This window comes from Peromyscus leucopus, chromosome X (assembly GCF_004664715.2).
Source record: "Peromyscus leucopus breed LL Stock chromosome X, UCI_PerLeu_2.1, whole genome shotgun sequence".
NCBI classification, from domain to species: Eukaryota; Metazoa; Chordata; class Mammalia; order Rodentia; family Cricetidae; genus Peromyscus; species Peromyscus leucopus.
Window position 1 is genome coordinate 89,830,023 of NC_051083.1, and position 15,167 is coordinate 89,845,189.

Below are 15,167 nucleotides of genomic sequence, written 5' to 3' on the forward strand. Positions count from 1 at the left end.
AGGAATTTAAATTTTGTTGTGTTGCCTCACAAAAAGCTATGACTATGCATCTAAGCAGAAGAAAAAAAAAATAACGGACTCAGCTTGTGTTTCTCACAAATGTCCAGCTTCGTGATAATAGTGTGCCAGTGCCCCTAACAGTTAAACAAGGTATTATCATATGTCCCAAAAATGCACTCCTAGGTATATACAAAGCTGAACAGCTTTCTGGTTGTTTGGCTTACTTTTTTTTTTTTTTTTTTTTTTTTTTTTTTTTTTTTGGTTTTTTTGAGACAGGGTTTCTCTGTGTAGCTTTGTGCCTTTCCTGGAACTCGCTTTGGAGACCAGGCTGGCCTCGAACTCACAGAAATCCGCCTGGCTCTGCCTCCTGAGTGCTGGGATTAAAGGCGTGTGCCACCACCACCCGGCGGCTTACTTTTGTACTAACTGGGAAACACACTCCTGCTATTACAGCACTAGACCCAATAAAAGGCATATATCCAAGATAAAGGTTAATACATAAAAGTCTATTGTTTTCCTATATACAAGCAATGAACAAATTAATTTTGAAATTAAAAATGTCATTTATAATACCACTCCCCAGAGGGATAATATGATATAGGTATCTTAATATATTACAAATATATGAAGTGGCCTCAATAAAAAGGATAGAGGAGTAATATGCTGACACAGTTAAATTTGGAATGAGTGGAGTCTAATGTTTAAGGCAAAAAAATTGCATATCATTTGGCACTCTAATGGGTAAGGTTGTTTCCCACAAATAAAATGCATATATGTGTGTAATAGGATTGAATGTTTAACAAAATAGATGGTGAACTGTGGGAGAAAAGTTTCTTATAGTTGAAATAGAAGGTTGCACATAAGCAAAGGAGTCTATAATGACCTACCCAGTAATTAACTACAACTGGTAACACCAACATAAACCCATGTTTACCTTTATATAGGTAAAGTAGGTTACCTATAGAAATATTTACATTTCTGCCTATTCTTCTTTATAAACAAACACCTCCTCTCTCTGTTAGCTGAGGGTCCTAGAAACAATGATATCCCTAATATGCCTACCTCTCTGATATTAATTTTTGAGATACAATTCTCTGGCAAAAGTTATGAGGGCTTCATGGAGAAGTGACTGAATCTAGAAACAGGGCAGGAAGTACTGCAAGAAAACACTCCAGTATTTTGTGGTTGTTGCTTGAAACAGAGACTTCTATATGGCCAAGGCTGACCTCCAACTCTCTATATAGCCTAGGCTGGTCAGTTCAGGCACTTATTTGCTGGTATTATGGTGTATGTACCATCATGCCTTGCTAAGGTATCTTATAGTGGCAGAAGGCACTAAAAATGCCACAATAAAATAATATAGGAAAACTGGAATATAGAAGCCAACTGAAAAAGCTCCCAATGTCCAAGGCAGAAATGATTTGACTAATGAAATATGTAAAACAAGGCTATATTACACTCAAAAGTATAAAAATAAGTATTCATGAGTCTATACTGCCATAAATACATTACATACATAAATTAATGGAGTCTGGGCATAGCGGTGCTTGTCTTTAACCCAGTACTTAGGGGGCAGAGGCAGTCTGAACTTTGTGATTTGGGGGCCAGCCTGATCTACATAGTGAGCTCCAGGACAGCCAGGAGTACATAGAGAACCCCTATACAATTTTTAATTAATTAATTAAATTATATACATATTCTATGTATAGAGATTCTAAATTATTTTTATAAATATTCTGCCATTGAGCTGAAACATAATGCCCTATTCTTGAAACTTACATTGCCAATAAAGACTATTTTATAGAGTAGTTTGGAATGAGAGAAAGTATAAATATTAACATCAAGAAACCTGGCATGCCAGACATGGTGGTGCAAGCCTTTAATATCAGTACTTGGGAGGCAGAGGCAAGCAGATCTTTGTGAGTTGGAGGTCACATGTTCTACAGAGTAAGTTCTAGGCCACATGGTCTACACTGTGAGTTCCAGAACAGCCGGGGCTGTGTAGAGAGACCCTATGTCAAAAAGCAACAACAAAAAAGGAAACTTGACAGACACCACAAGTCTAATGGAGCATCATCAGTAATAATTAATACTGATCATATTTACTCTTTACATGATGTGACAAGAATGGTATTTTATACATAAGATTTTCTTCCCCCCAAATTGCATTACTGTGAGATATGATGGCTACTCTTGGATGTCAACTTGACACCGGGGAAGAGTCTCAACTGAAGAAGTGCATCATTAGAATGACATGTGGGAGGACCCAGTCTACTGTGGGCAGTGCCATAGATAGGCAGGTGGGCCTAGTATATGAGAGGTAGTTTAATGTGAAACTGGAAAAGAGCCAGTAGTACATTTCTTTACAACTCCTGCCTTAAGTGCTGGCCCTGGCTTCCCTCAGCGATGGACAGTAATCAGTAACCAGCGAACTGAAATGAACTCTGTCCTCTTGAAGTTGTTGTCAGCCATAGTGCTTAACACATCAACAGAAAGAAAACCAAGATATTGGTGAAATAAGAAGAAAAACATAAAGCAAACCTATATTGTGAGACAGTAATATTTAACTACTATGTTTCAAAAGTGTCAAGGTCATTAAAACTAGGTGAAGTTAAAAAAAACTCAAGAGGTGGAACACTCAGAAATATGATTTTAAAATGTTCCGTACTAACATAAGCAGGTTCCTATACCAGAGAAAGGACACTGAACCCTGTGAATATGACACATTATTCACTATGTCATAAAGCATTAGTATTGGTCAGGTTTGGCAAATGAACCATCCTAATGAAGGGCTTTAGAAAGAGTAGATACCTGCTATGGAGTACATGGAAATTCCATGTCATTTTTGTAGTAATTCTGGAAACACACACAAGTGTTCCAAAAAAAAAAAGTCTATTTTGCCAGGCGGTGGTGGCACACACCTTTAATCACAGCACTAGGGAGGCAGAGTTCTCCGCCAGCCTGGTCTACAGAGTGAGATCCAGGACAGGAACTAAAACTACACAGAGAAACCCTGTCTCAAAAAAAAGCCTATTTTAGAACAAGTGCAAGTAAAGAAACCAGCACTATACAGATAGAGGTGGTGGTGACCCGTCTGCGGAATGGAAACCGAGGGCTTGATAGGAGTTTCTGGGGAAGCAGTTCCTGAGTAAAGGCATGTGAGCACTCGGATCAGCGGGGTTACCATCACAGCACCTGTGCATTCATGTGGTTTCCTGCACCATCCTCCTCTAAGACTCCTGGGGGGGCTGTGTGGAAATAGACAAAAACCATAAAGAGTCCCCATGAACCTCATGGACCATCAAGACCCAAATGAAAACTGGGTCCCAGCAACGAGGGGAAGATAATTCTACTGGAGTCAGATTGGGAGTCTCTATGCTGTGGTTGGGTTAAAGCATCCAGACCACCACAGTGTCCCCAGAGGAGGGAGGAACTGTGACAAGAGGCATAGGACCAGGGAGACATGGCATGGACTCGCACTTATCCGGACTTACTCCTGGGCAAAGTGGAGACCTCTCTTGGCCCAGTCGCAAGTGTCTGACCAAGTTCCAGAGTTCTTCATGCAGGGGAGGAGGCAAGGAGCAGACCACAGCAGTTCACATTCTCACTGCTTCCTACACTCCTCTCCACACCCTTGCATGGTAAGATTTATCCCCATTTCACGGATGGCAAGGCTCTGCCTTGCAGCACTAAAGGAGAAATTGATTCTTCCACCATGGAGCTCCAGGAGTAATACAAACATTGCCTCCAGATTTTACATCCAGAAAACAAAAAACGCAATGACCGCACTCCCCACACGCACAGTGTTCCTGACTGCTTAGGACTAGTTCCCAACTCCTGTATCTTATGCCCAGAAGGAGCAGCCATCTTAGGAGACAGTAAACTATTGACAAAACCATAAAGAACGACACAAGTAATTTTCAGACTTGTTTTCTCGGTGTACATTACTATCTGTTGCAGTTTCACAGAAGTCGGCTGATGCCACATAGAGGGTTCTGAGGCTCATGTACTTGAATTTGACAACACACTCTGAGTATTACTTTTTCCACGCAGTGAGGGAAAACCGGCTACACTGGAATCTGAACATGGCAGGCAGAAGGGTCAAACAGGCTGCAGCTACCAGGAAGAAAGCCTAAATCGAAGCAGCAGCATAAGGTTAGAGCACTCTGCCCAGCAGATGCTGCCCGGGAACTAAACATAAGGGATGTCTTCAATGTCCCTTTGCGGGGCCCTGCAGCCACCCCTGAATTCCCTTGGGCCCCTTGGGGAGAAGGGGTCCTGCAAACTTCTTTGCATCCAAAAGATCAGCCCCATCTTCTGCTTGTTCTTTCTCTCATCCTCCTTTACCCTTGCTTGCCATGTTGTCAAATTCTCTAATCATGTCCTCATTGCTCAAGTGCATATCATGGATGGCCTCTTTATACTCCTTGAGGCAATGGGCCAGCCCCTTGTTGGTTTTTCTTTTGGCTTTTCTGGGCAGGGGGTCCTCAGCTGGGCGCTTCCCTGCAGAGCTCCCTTTACTTTCTGGCTTTGCCTGGCTCTCTGCTCTTCCTTCCTGTTTTACTTTTCTCTCAGGCTCTGGCTGCTCTTGGCGCTTTGGTAGCATCCCCTCATCTCCTGCCTTTGCCTGGTTTTCTGACATTCTTTGTCTCCCAGAGGAAAGGCTACTTCTGTCTGTCCCTCCTCCTGTGGCGCTTTGCCGTTTTCCATCTGTCCTTGCATGGAAGGCATTCGTGCCTTCTCCCTCGAGAGTTCTTCCAGGTCCAGATTTTTATTTTCCTGTCCTGGGGGTTTAGGAGGGGCTGGGGTGGGGAAAGAGGAAATAGAGAGGACACCGAGACTGAGGAGCGGGCACAGAAGGCACATACAACTAGTCTTTGCATCTTGCCCTTGAGAATGGTTCTCTAACTAAGCCTGTCTGCCCTCCAAGTGTGCCTTCTGCCTGCACCCCTCCCTCACAGGGGAGGGAGGGACACACTGCAAGAGCTGCCACCTTCCCTGTGCCCCTTCACTGTAGCAAACACTGTGGAATAGGGCGGGGCGGGGGTGCACAGTGGAGCCCCAATTCTGCCTGTTTCCAGGCTGCTGCTGTATGCTGACCTGCAGGGATTCAGAACAGATAGCCCCTGCTTTCCAGGGGTCCCAGCAGGCAGGCAACAGCAGGCTCAAATGTGCTGACAGGGCACAGGGGCAGGGTCTGTGCCCTCCGTGAAAAGTTGTGACCAGGAAACGCCTGGATTCAGGACTTGTCCTCCTCCATCCCTCCCTGCTCCCCAGCTGCCATTTCTTTTCAAGCCTTGAGCTCAAAGGGAGGATGCTCTTCTAACTACTTTGGGGTCTGTGTCTCCCTGCCCTGGCTCGAACTCAAGAGCCCACTTTGGCACTGAATAGCTTTGGGGTCAGGCATGGCAGAAGGTTGTTTTTGTTTCTTTCTTTCTTTCTGCCTGGCTTTCTTTCTTTCTTTCTTTCTTTCTTTCTTTCTTTCTTTCTTTCTTTCTTTCTTTCTTCCTTCCTTCCTTCCTTCCTTCCTTCCTTCCTTCCTTTCTTTCTGCCTAGCGTTCTTTCTTTCTTTCTTTCTTTCTTTCTTTCTTTCTTTCTTTCTTTCTTTCTTTCTTTCTCTCTCTCTCTTTCTCTCTCTCTTTCTCTCTCTCTTTCTCTTTCTTTCTTTCTTTCTTTCTTTCTTCCTTCCTTCCTTTCTTTCTGCCTAGCTTTCTTTCTGCCTAGCGTTCTTTCTTTCTTTCTTTCTTTCTTTCTTTCTCTCTCTCTCTTTCTCTTTTTTCTTTCTCTTTCTTTCTTTCTTTCTTTCTTTCTTTCTTTCTGCCTAGCTTGCTTTCTCTCTCTCTCTCTCTCTCTCTCTCTCTCTCTCTCTCTCTCTCTCCCTCCCTCCCTCCCTCCCTCCCTCCCTCCCTTCCTTCCTCCCTCCCTTCCTTCCTTCCCCTCTTTCTTTCCACACCCTCTCTTAGAGGGCTCCTCCCAGCCCCGGTCCAGAACTCAGACTCCAAAGAGGGGTAGAGAAGGGGCAGTGAAGGCAGCTAAGATACTGGGTGGGGTGCAACAGGCAGGCGGGGATACTTGGGGGGTGTCTGCCTCCTCTGTCCTCTGCCCAGGGGCTGCAAGCTCCCCAGTAGCCTCCATTTCCCATTGCCTCTTCCCTCTACACCCAAGCCCTCCACCCTTGTCCCAAACTCCACCTCCAATCTTTCCCTCCTAGCGCCCAGCTGGCCTCACCCCTCAGCATTGGCCTCTAGGAGCAAAGCCTCACACTGACCTGAGAGAAGCAAGAACAGTAACCAGAAGTCCAGGGACTTGAGAGGTGGCTCTGGGACAGAGCCCTGGGGAGCAAGGGCGGGGCACTCCAGCTGGCAAGTTATGTGACAGCATCCCAGCCCAGGCTTCCCTGTCCTGCATACTAGCAAGAGTCAGTCAGTCAGTCAGTCACACAGCACCTCCTTGAATCAGGTACCACTCACCTCTTGGGCGTGTCTGTTTCTCTGGTTGGAAAGTTGCTTTTAAAAAGAATTTTATTCAATACCAGTTTTTTTTCTACATTTGTACTGGGCATTGTGATGGAAGAATCTTGACAAAGTGGCTTTCAATTCTATTACAAGATCAGATTCACAGAGGCAAGTCCTGTAACTGTGAATTCAATGTGTGGACAGTAGGATATTGCACTTTTGAGAATAAAGTAGAAATTTGTCTCCCCAAATGACAGTTCCTAATTTTGTCTGACTTTCATGCATTTTCTAACGGAGAAGGAAAAGTACTTATATTTGAGCTAAGTGAAAGAATGATTAATTTATTTTAGATGGAAATGGAGTGTGCAAGGGGCAATGATCTGACCCTGGATGACAACAATGGTCATCAGCCATCCTTCCAGCACACAGCTTGAGTAATCAAAGCTCAGCTCTGCACCAATCTTCAGGAGTGAAAGACTAACCACCTTCCCATTAAATAGATCTAATATGGCCTCTATCTATGATGTTCCATGCCCAGCCTCCAGCTGCCTGGTCCCCTGCTCCATCTTCTCCAGAAATTCCTGAAGTCTTAGGAGCTTTAAAAAGATCTCCATCACAAAGCTCTCTCACTTGCATCTCTGACAAACAAATGATGTTGTGTGACTCCATTGCTTTAACAAGTTGTAAACAAATAGTCCCTGTTGTTATGTGGGATGCCTCTCTCTCTCTCCCTTCACCTACCTTGGGGAGGTTCCTTTACAGTAGTCTTGAAACCTCATTAATAGACTATGTTGCCTCTTTTCCAAAAGACAGAAATGGCGTTCTGAATGGAGACAGGCCACTCTCTCCCTGGTAAGAGTTAATCCACTCGGGTCAGCCAACCAGGAGGCCAAAGGACCCCTTCTCAAAAATGAGGATCCTTCCTGAAAGGCATACTAAAAAGCAAAAGGGGCCATACTGATCCCTTCATGAGGTAAGGTGCCTCCCCTTCCATAAGGGGTGTCTGCTCCTCTGGCAGGCTCCCACAGAGCTGCAGTCTTGCAGCCTTAGGATCTGCCCACTTTCCTCTCTTTTCTAGGTGTGCTTTCACTAACCCTCTTTCCTTCCCTAACACTGTGAGATTCACTCTTTCTCTAAAACTTCCCCCCCCCCTACCGTGTGGCTGCTTAGGATCCCTGTATGTCAGCCATGGAGGCTTAATTCAGATGGGACAGCTTTCCTCTTTTTCTGCTCATCTCTTTCCTCAGGGCAGCTGAGGAGATTTGCAATTACCTGTCCTGGAGCTTTTCAGTTTTTTTCTTTCTCTGTTTTCCTCCTTAGGTAAATGTCTGTGTACCACTTGGGTGCCTGGTTAGCAATGAGGTCAGAATTGGCATCAGATCCCCTGGAATTGGAGTTGTGCATGGTTGGGAGCCTCCTGGTGGATGATGGGAACCAAACCTGGGTTTTCTGCAGGAACAAGTGCTCTAAAGACATTAGGGTTTCTCTTTTAAACTCTAATGCCATTATTCTCCAGAGGCTAGAGAGAGATCTCTGTAGTTAAGAGCCCTTGTTCTTCTTGAAGATCCTTGGTCAGTTCTCAGAACCCATATGGAAGATCATAATCATCTGTTACTTCAGTTCCTGGAGATCTAACACACTCTTCAGACCTATTTCAGTGCCAGACACCCAAAGGCTGTACATGTATGCATGCAGGCAAAATACCCACACACATAAAACAACATAAATAAATCTAAACTTTTTATTGTCATCAAATATCCATTGAGTCTTTCTTTAAATTGCATTATTAAAGAGACCAAGACCTTCAAGAAGATTTGCGGAGATTTCTGGACTCAACATGTCGATTTCATAATTATTTTTGTTTTTTATTTCTTTAGACAGGGTTTCTTTGAGGAATAGTCTTGGCTGTTCTGGAAATTACTTTGTAGACCCTGCTGACTTTGAACTCACAGAGATGCCCACTTCTGCCTCCCAATTGCTGGGATTAAATCCATGAACCACACTGCCAGTCTTCAATATCTCCTAAAATATATAATAAGGATGAGAAGAACTATTTGCTTGTTTGGGGTTTTTCTCCTCATAGCATAAGAACATTTGAAAAAAAAATATATACATACATATATATATATATATATATATATATATATATATATATATATATATATATAAATCATAGTCTGACCTGAAAAAGTTAGGGAAGTCTGGCCAATTACTGTGACATTAGTCACGGGTTCATAATCTCTTCTTAATTCTTAAGTCTTTTTATGAACTTGGGGTGTGCATAGTTCTCTGTTTCCATTTCCACAAAAGGACACACCTTAGCACTCTTCGCCAGGGCACCATATACTGTAAAAAACGAAGTTGTAAACTGAGGTAGCTGTGGCTTGTTCTGCTTCTCCGATCTTCCAGCGTTCACCCCAATAACTAGCTTCAGGTGTGTTTTTATTAATAAGACCATTTAAAATTCCTGCTCCATCTGGAGCCCAACGTTGGTGGTACGAATTCATGAAAAAGCTGCTTGCCTGTGGCCTTTTGGGCCCCTGCTCAGACTGGAGCTACCCTCAGCCAGTTGTGGTGGCACACTTTTAGGATTTACTAAAGGAGGCAGAGGCAGGAGGATCCCGACTTTAACGCTGGCCTAGGAGACTTTGGCTGGGGCTTAGCCACAAAAGTGGCAGCTGTGGGACTATGGAGGCATCAGCTGCTGCTCCACGTTGCCAGCTCCTTCTCATTGTGTTGGTGACTGTGGTGATGCTTCTACCTGGGACAAAGGGTTTACTGCTGCTGGTTCAGAGAAGAATTGCCAGGACCATCGTGTTACAAGAAAGCATTGGCAAAGGTCAGTTTGGAAAAGTTTGGCAAGACAGATGGTGGGGAGAAATGGCTGTGAAGATTTTCTCTTCTAGGGAAGAACATTCATGGTTCTGAGAGACAGACATTTATCAGACTGTGATTGCTCCAAACCACAGAGGAGGCACAAAAAAAAAATGTCTGCAGGGAACCATGACCATGTCTAACAGTGACTTTGAAATCTTCAAAAGGATGATGGGACCCCACAATGATGATTCTGCAAGGACTATGGTAAATCCATTAAGTTGATTAATACCACCAAGAGATCAATTTTTGACTACAAACTACTTAGGACAATTTTGAGATGGCTAGCTGAGATGATCCAGCCTGACAGACTACTTGAACAAGGACTTGAAACAAGCCCTGAACTTTCCTATTATGCAGAGACTGGACAAATGATACAAGACTTGACAATTAACCCAAAAATTTTCTTTTCAGGATCCCCTAAAGATGTCTTCACCCCCAGGAAGCAGGAAGTAATTTTGAGAAAACAACACCCACATTCCCAAGAAGTGTGGTGGGAGATTTTTAGTTGTTTAATGAGTTATGGATATTGTCATTGTCTATGATGGTTGGTTACAACTTGTTAATTGTTAATGGTCAGGAAAAAAGCTGAACAAGGAGATTAGATTCAGAGGTTTTGTTTAAAAAAAAGAAAAAGAAAAAGGAAAAAGAATATAGATATGAGGTAGATCATTGAGTATACTCTAAGAAAAAAGAGAAATAATAAGATAAATGGGTAGATCACTGAATCTACTCTAAAAAGAAAAGGGGGAAGATATAAAAATGACAAAAGGTAAATTATTGAATCTATTATGAAAAGAAAAAGAGAATATGGATATGATAAGATAAAATGTGAAATTATGAAATCTACTGTTAAAAAGGATCTACTTGTTTTACATAGGATAAGTAATGAAAATTTTTTTGTCTGATTTTATCAAATGTTACTGGACTGGACATTTTTATATATTAATGGAATATTTTGTCTGAATCTGTCAAGTGTTAATGGACTGGACATCAATAATGTAATCCTGACTGTGTATATTGTATATATTTATTGGATATAATTTTCTTGTATTAGTTATAAGCTTTTTTAAATTTTTGACAAAAAAGGGGTAATGTGGTGGTATTATGTTCTCCAAAATATTGTGCATGCTAATAAACGTATCTGGGGACAGAAAAGAGAACAGGCACAATATTAAACATAGAGGATAGGCAGTGGTAACAGACGCCTTTAATCTTAGCATTCCAGAGGCAGAAATCCCTCTGGATCTCTGTGAGTTCAAGGCCACATTGGAAACAGCCAGGCATGGTGACACACGCCTTTAATCCCAGAAAGTGATCCTTTAATCCCAGGGAGTGATGGTAGAAGGCAGAAAGGTATATCAGGCGTGAGGACCAGAAACTAGAAGCATTTGGCTGGTTGAGCCTCAGGCCTTTGAGCATCACAGTTCAGCTGACATTCATTCAGATGAGGACTCATAGGCTTCCAGACTGAGGAAACACAATCAGCTGAGGAACTGGCGTAGTGAGGTACTCTGGCTTGTTCTGCTTCTCGGATCTTTCAGTGTTCACCCCAATACCTGGCTCCAGGTTTGTATTTATTAATAAGACCATTTAAGATTTCTGCTACAGTAAACCATTTAATACTTAAGCTTATATCACATGTAAGGAAATCCTCTGCTGTGTTTGTGTTCAGAGTTTGCACACCGATTTTGTCATGGTTGATTTTCCCGATCTATGGAGGTTTTTTTCAAACAGTGGCAGAGCTGCCAATAGGCTGACTGGATGTCATTTGATTCACCCACACAAAAATCAATGTGTGTAGATGGGGAGTTCTTCTGTTGGTTATTTGCGGCGCTCTTATCCTGCGACGAAACATCACAAAACACGACAGAATCCAGTAACAAGAGATTTATTAAGATAAGGTAAAGAGAAAGAGGTGCACAGGCCTGTGGAAAGACACGTGAGTAAACGGACGCAGGAATCATGGCGCCTGCTTATAAAGACTTGGCCGTGCCTGCCCACACAGGCCCATGTAGATATTCCAACCATGCATGTAGCTCACATGGTTGCCCTGCCTGCTTTATGCAACCAGGCAAAGCCAATGGGTCCTGGTCATGCAAGATGTTTTGACCTGGAAATGGCTAGGCAGAAGTGACTAGGTCTGCCAGGCATGCGCAACCATGCCTAAATGTAGGGGCGTTTTGTGACTCCATATCATCTTCAAGTGCTGGATTTGTCACATTTTCTTCCCCACTGAACTTGCCAACTGCCATCCATGACCGTATGCGGGCTGGTATAGAAACAGGGCCCCTCAGCCCGGCCAGTCTTGCAGATCTTGTGGCCCCACAGGGTGCAGATTGGAGCTCCTGGCTCCAACTTGCACCACTTCAGGCAAGTCCAAGTACCAGGGCTCCTCAATCCTTAACAGTAGCCACTGACAGAGCTCTTCTTTAGGTGCGGGACTCAGTGCTCCGTAAACCCTTCATACAAACTGAAATGTAGATAGGCTTCTGGAACCCTCCACAGCCAGGACTTTCCTTTTCTCTTTCCTGTCACCTTACAGCCCTTCTCCTTCTTCATTATCAACCCTGCTAGCTCTCTTGACCTCTTTCTACTTCCCCTGCCCTTCTTTACATTAGCAAGTGTTTTTACATCAGAACTCAAAGATCACCAACAGTGACTTAAAAACAACCCTGATTTTGATATTGCATTAGCAGTATTTGAAACTGGCCCACCAGCTCCGTGAGGCTGGGCCTTTCTAATCTCACTCAAGTGAAGGTTTGGCAGGCTGGTGTCTTGCATCTAGCAGTTTCTTCCCCTGCTCAGGGTGTTCCTGATCAAGAAGGAGTGGCTTAAGCCTAGAGATTATTAGTGGACAAGTCCCCCTCATGTTGCCAGCACCATTTCTCTGGAAAAAAGGCCCTGGGTGTCTTAGTTACTCTTATACTGCCAAGATAAAACACCACAGACAAAGCAAATTATAAAAATCTTATTTAATTGAACTTATATGTTCAGAGGTTCACAGCCAATGATGTCTGAGTAAAGGCATGGCAGTAGGAACAGCTAGGAACTCTTCACAATTTTACACACAAACAGAAGGCAGAAACAGAGAATCCCTGGGAATGGCACAAGTTTTTATAAACCTCAAGACCCATGCTCATGGACACACTTCCCCTAAATGTGCAAACCTCTTAATCCTTTCTATACAGTAGCATCACCTGGAGACCAAATATTCAAACTGATGTGTTGTTGTCATTTATTTATTTAAATAATAATATCCCCGTACAAGCGAATATATATCATATATATATCGTTCTGAGTTTAGATTACCTCACTCAGGATTTTTTTCTGGCTCCATCCATTCTGCTGCAAATTTCATGATGTCATCTTTTTAATACCTGAGTAATGTTCTATTGTATGAATGTACCCCGCATTCTTTATCCACTTTTCTGTTGAGGGATATCTAGGTTGTTTCCAATTTTTGGCTCTTATGAAGACAGCAACAATGACATGGTTGAGCAAGTGTGTTGATATTTTGTTTGTGTTCTAATAAATAAAGCTTGCCTGAAGATCAGAGGGTGGAACTAGCCACTAGTTAACCATAGAGGTCTGGAGGTCTGTACAGAGAGGAGACAGGAAATGCTATGACTGGGCAGGGAGTGAAAGTGATGAGGCAGGGAGGAGACAGGAGCTTGGCCCCTTTAGGTCTGAGCAGTCAGAGAGGTAAGAGGTGACAGTGTTTGCTCCATTGCTTCTCTGATCTCTCAGCGTTCACCCTGATATCTGACTCTGGTTTGTATTATTAAGACTAATTAGCTGTGTGCTCCAAGCAAGTGTCCTAAAGGAAGGATGAAGCTTGCTTGGGGTATATGCCCAAGAGTGGTATATCTGGAATTTGAGGTAGATTGATTCCCATCTGGAGCACAAGTCCTTCTAAATCCACTCACAGAAACTCACAGAGAGTAAAGTAACAAGCACTTTGGGTCCATGGGTCTTCACCATGTCCTCTCTGTATATATTCTACCTTTCCATATTTTGGGGGAACGTTTATTCATATTTTTATAGAATTCCTGAGTGAATGAACCAGTGGTCTCTGATCCTTGTGTCTCCTTGTGGTTTCTATTCCTCCTGTGGTTTACCTGGTCCAACTTGTATTTGATAGTTGTGTTTTGTCTTATTCTAATTTATTAGTTGTGTTTTGCTGTTATCTCCTAGAAGCCTGTTATTTTGTAATGAGAACCAGAACCAGAGTGGATCCAGATTGGAGGGTAGGTGGAATGGAACAGGGAGGAGTAGAGGGGAGGGAAACTCTAATCAGGATATATTATGGAGAAAAACCTATTGTGAATAAAAATCATGGAAGGAAGATTCCCAGACTGAAGTATAACACAAAGGAATCATGGTTCACAGAGATATACTGACTCTCCTTTTGTTACTAGTAGGTCACTTGAGGATCAGTACTTATCCACCAATGCCCCAAAGCTAGACCACGATCAGCAGTGAAATGTTATTGCTTCTCCACTTCCCCTCATCTGACTTTTCCTTTCCTTCCCTCTTCCCCTCTTTTTGCTTTTGTCTTCATTTTATTTAGGTTGCTCTCATTCTATGCTATGTTTACTTGTTTGCTAATACTCTTTGTCTTTATCTAGGATTTATATAATAAAGTCTTATTTTGATGGCAGTATTTGTAGTATTCCTATAATTACTGAGTTTGAGCAATGTCCTTAATTGTAGACTTGGTCGTCTACAATCTGGCATCTTCTCTGGTTATATTTGTTACATTTTCAGTCACTTGAACATATATAAAACATTTAATGATTTTGTGTGTTGAGACATACACCAGATGACCGAGAAAAAGGGGGACACAATGTAACAAACCTCTCATTTCAGAAGCTAACAGCTCATGTAGTGAGATACTTAAATGTACAGAAAGAAACAGGACATTAGGGTTTTATACAGAAATAGTTCCCTCAAATTTAGTTATTGGAATAAATGAAGTGATAAATTGTGTGCGGGAAAGTTATGGAACAAGATGACCAGCCTGTCCAAAATTAGAAAAAAATGCTTTTTAAGCTGTGAAAGCTAAGGCATGTTTTAAAAGAGAATAGAGGTATAATAAGGAATGTTTCAGGAAACTACCCATGCTCTCAGATAGAATAGCATATTGCTAGTCAGCAAGACATATATTAATTCCACATGATAATGTCAAGTTGAACTACTACTACAACATAAAGTTGAATTAAAATAGATGGCCCTGAATAATTTAAAGTATTATTTATTGTTATCCTGCCTTGTTTTAAAAAACATAAGGCTTATTATTATTATTATTATTATTGTTATTGTTTTCATTAATTTTATTTGAATATAGATTATTTTCTTTTCCACTAAATGTCATAAAAATCCTCTGAACACTAAACTGGAAGTCATGAAATATACTCAAAGGACCAGATGCAGACTCTTGGAACTCTATGAATGTCGGTGTACTCTGTCTAGCTCATATATGCTTTTATCAGGGAGCTATGCAGCCTGGGGATGTAGCTCAGCGGTAGAGCACATGCTTTGCATGTATGAGGCCCCGGGTTCGAGCCCCGGCATCTCCAGTGTTCTCTTTTTCTTTTGCAGGGTGTTCCTGCCGAAGGTATACCAGACTTTAACTTCTTTCCTGAGGCTATAAATGCATAGCTAATTATTGGATGGAATTGCTCATCTCTCACCGTGACAGCAATGTGACCACATTTCTTTGGAGACCGAAATAGTCTGGTGAGTAGAATGTGGTCATGCTTCCAGGGATATGTTTTGTTCACAAAACAAAAAACCAAAGCTCTGCTTTCCTGCTGGTGGCAGTTTCTCTAATGG

The 15,167-nt window shown here is 42.4% G+C and overlaps 1 non-coding gene and 1 pseudogene across 1 annotated transcript; one reads left to right on the forward strand and one right to left on the reverse strand.

The window, feature by feature from the left end:
• Window positions 1–4,191: 4,191 nt before the first annotated feature.
• LOC114688495 lies at window positions 4,192–4,866 on the reverse strand (annotated as a pseudogene).
• Window positions 4,867–14,839: 9,973 nt separating this feature from the next.
• Window positions 14,840–14,911, forward strand: Trnaa-ugc. Its single transcript has one exon. It is a non-coding gene; the product is annotated as a tRNA-Ala (tRNA).
• Window positions 14,912–15,167: the final 256 nt, after the last annotated feature.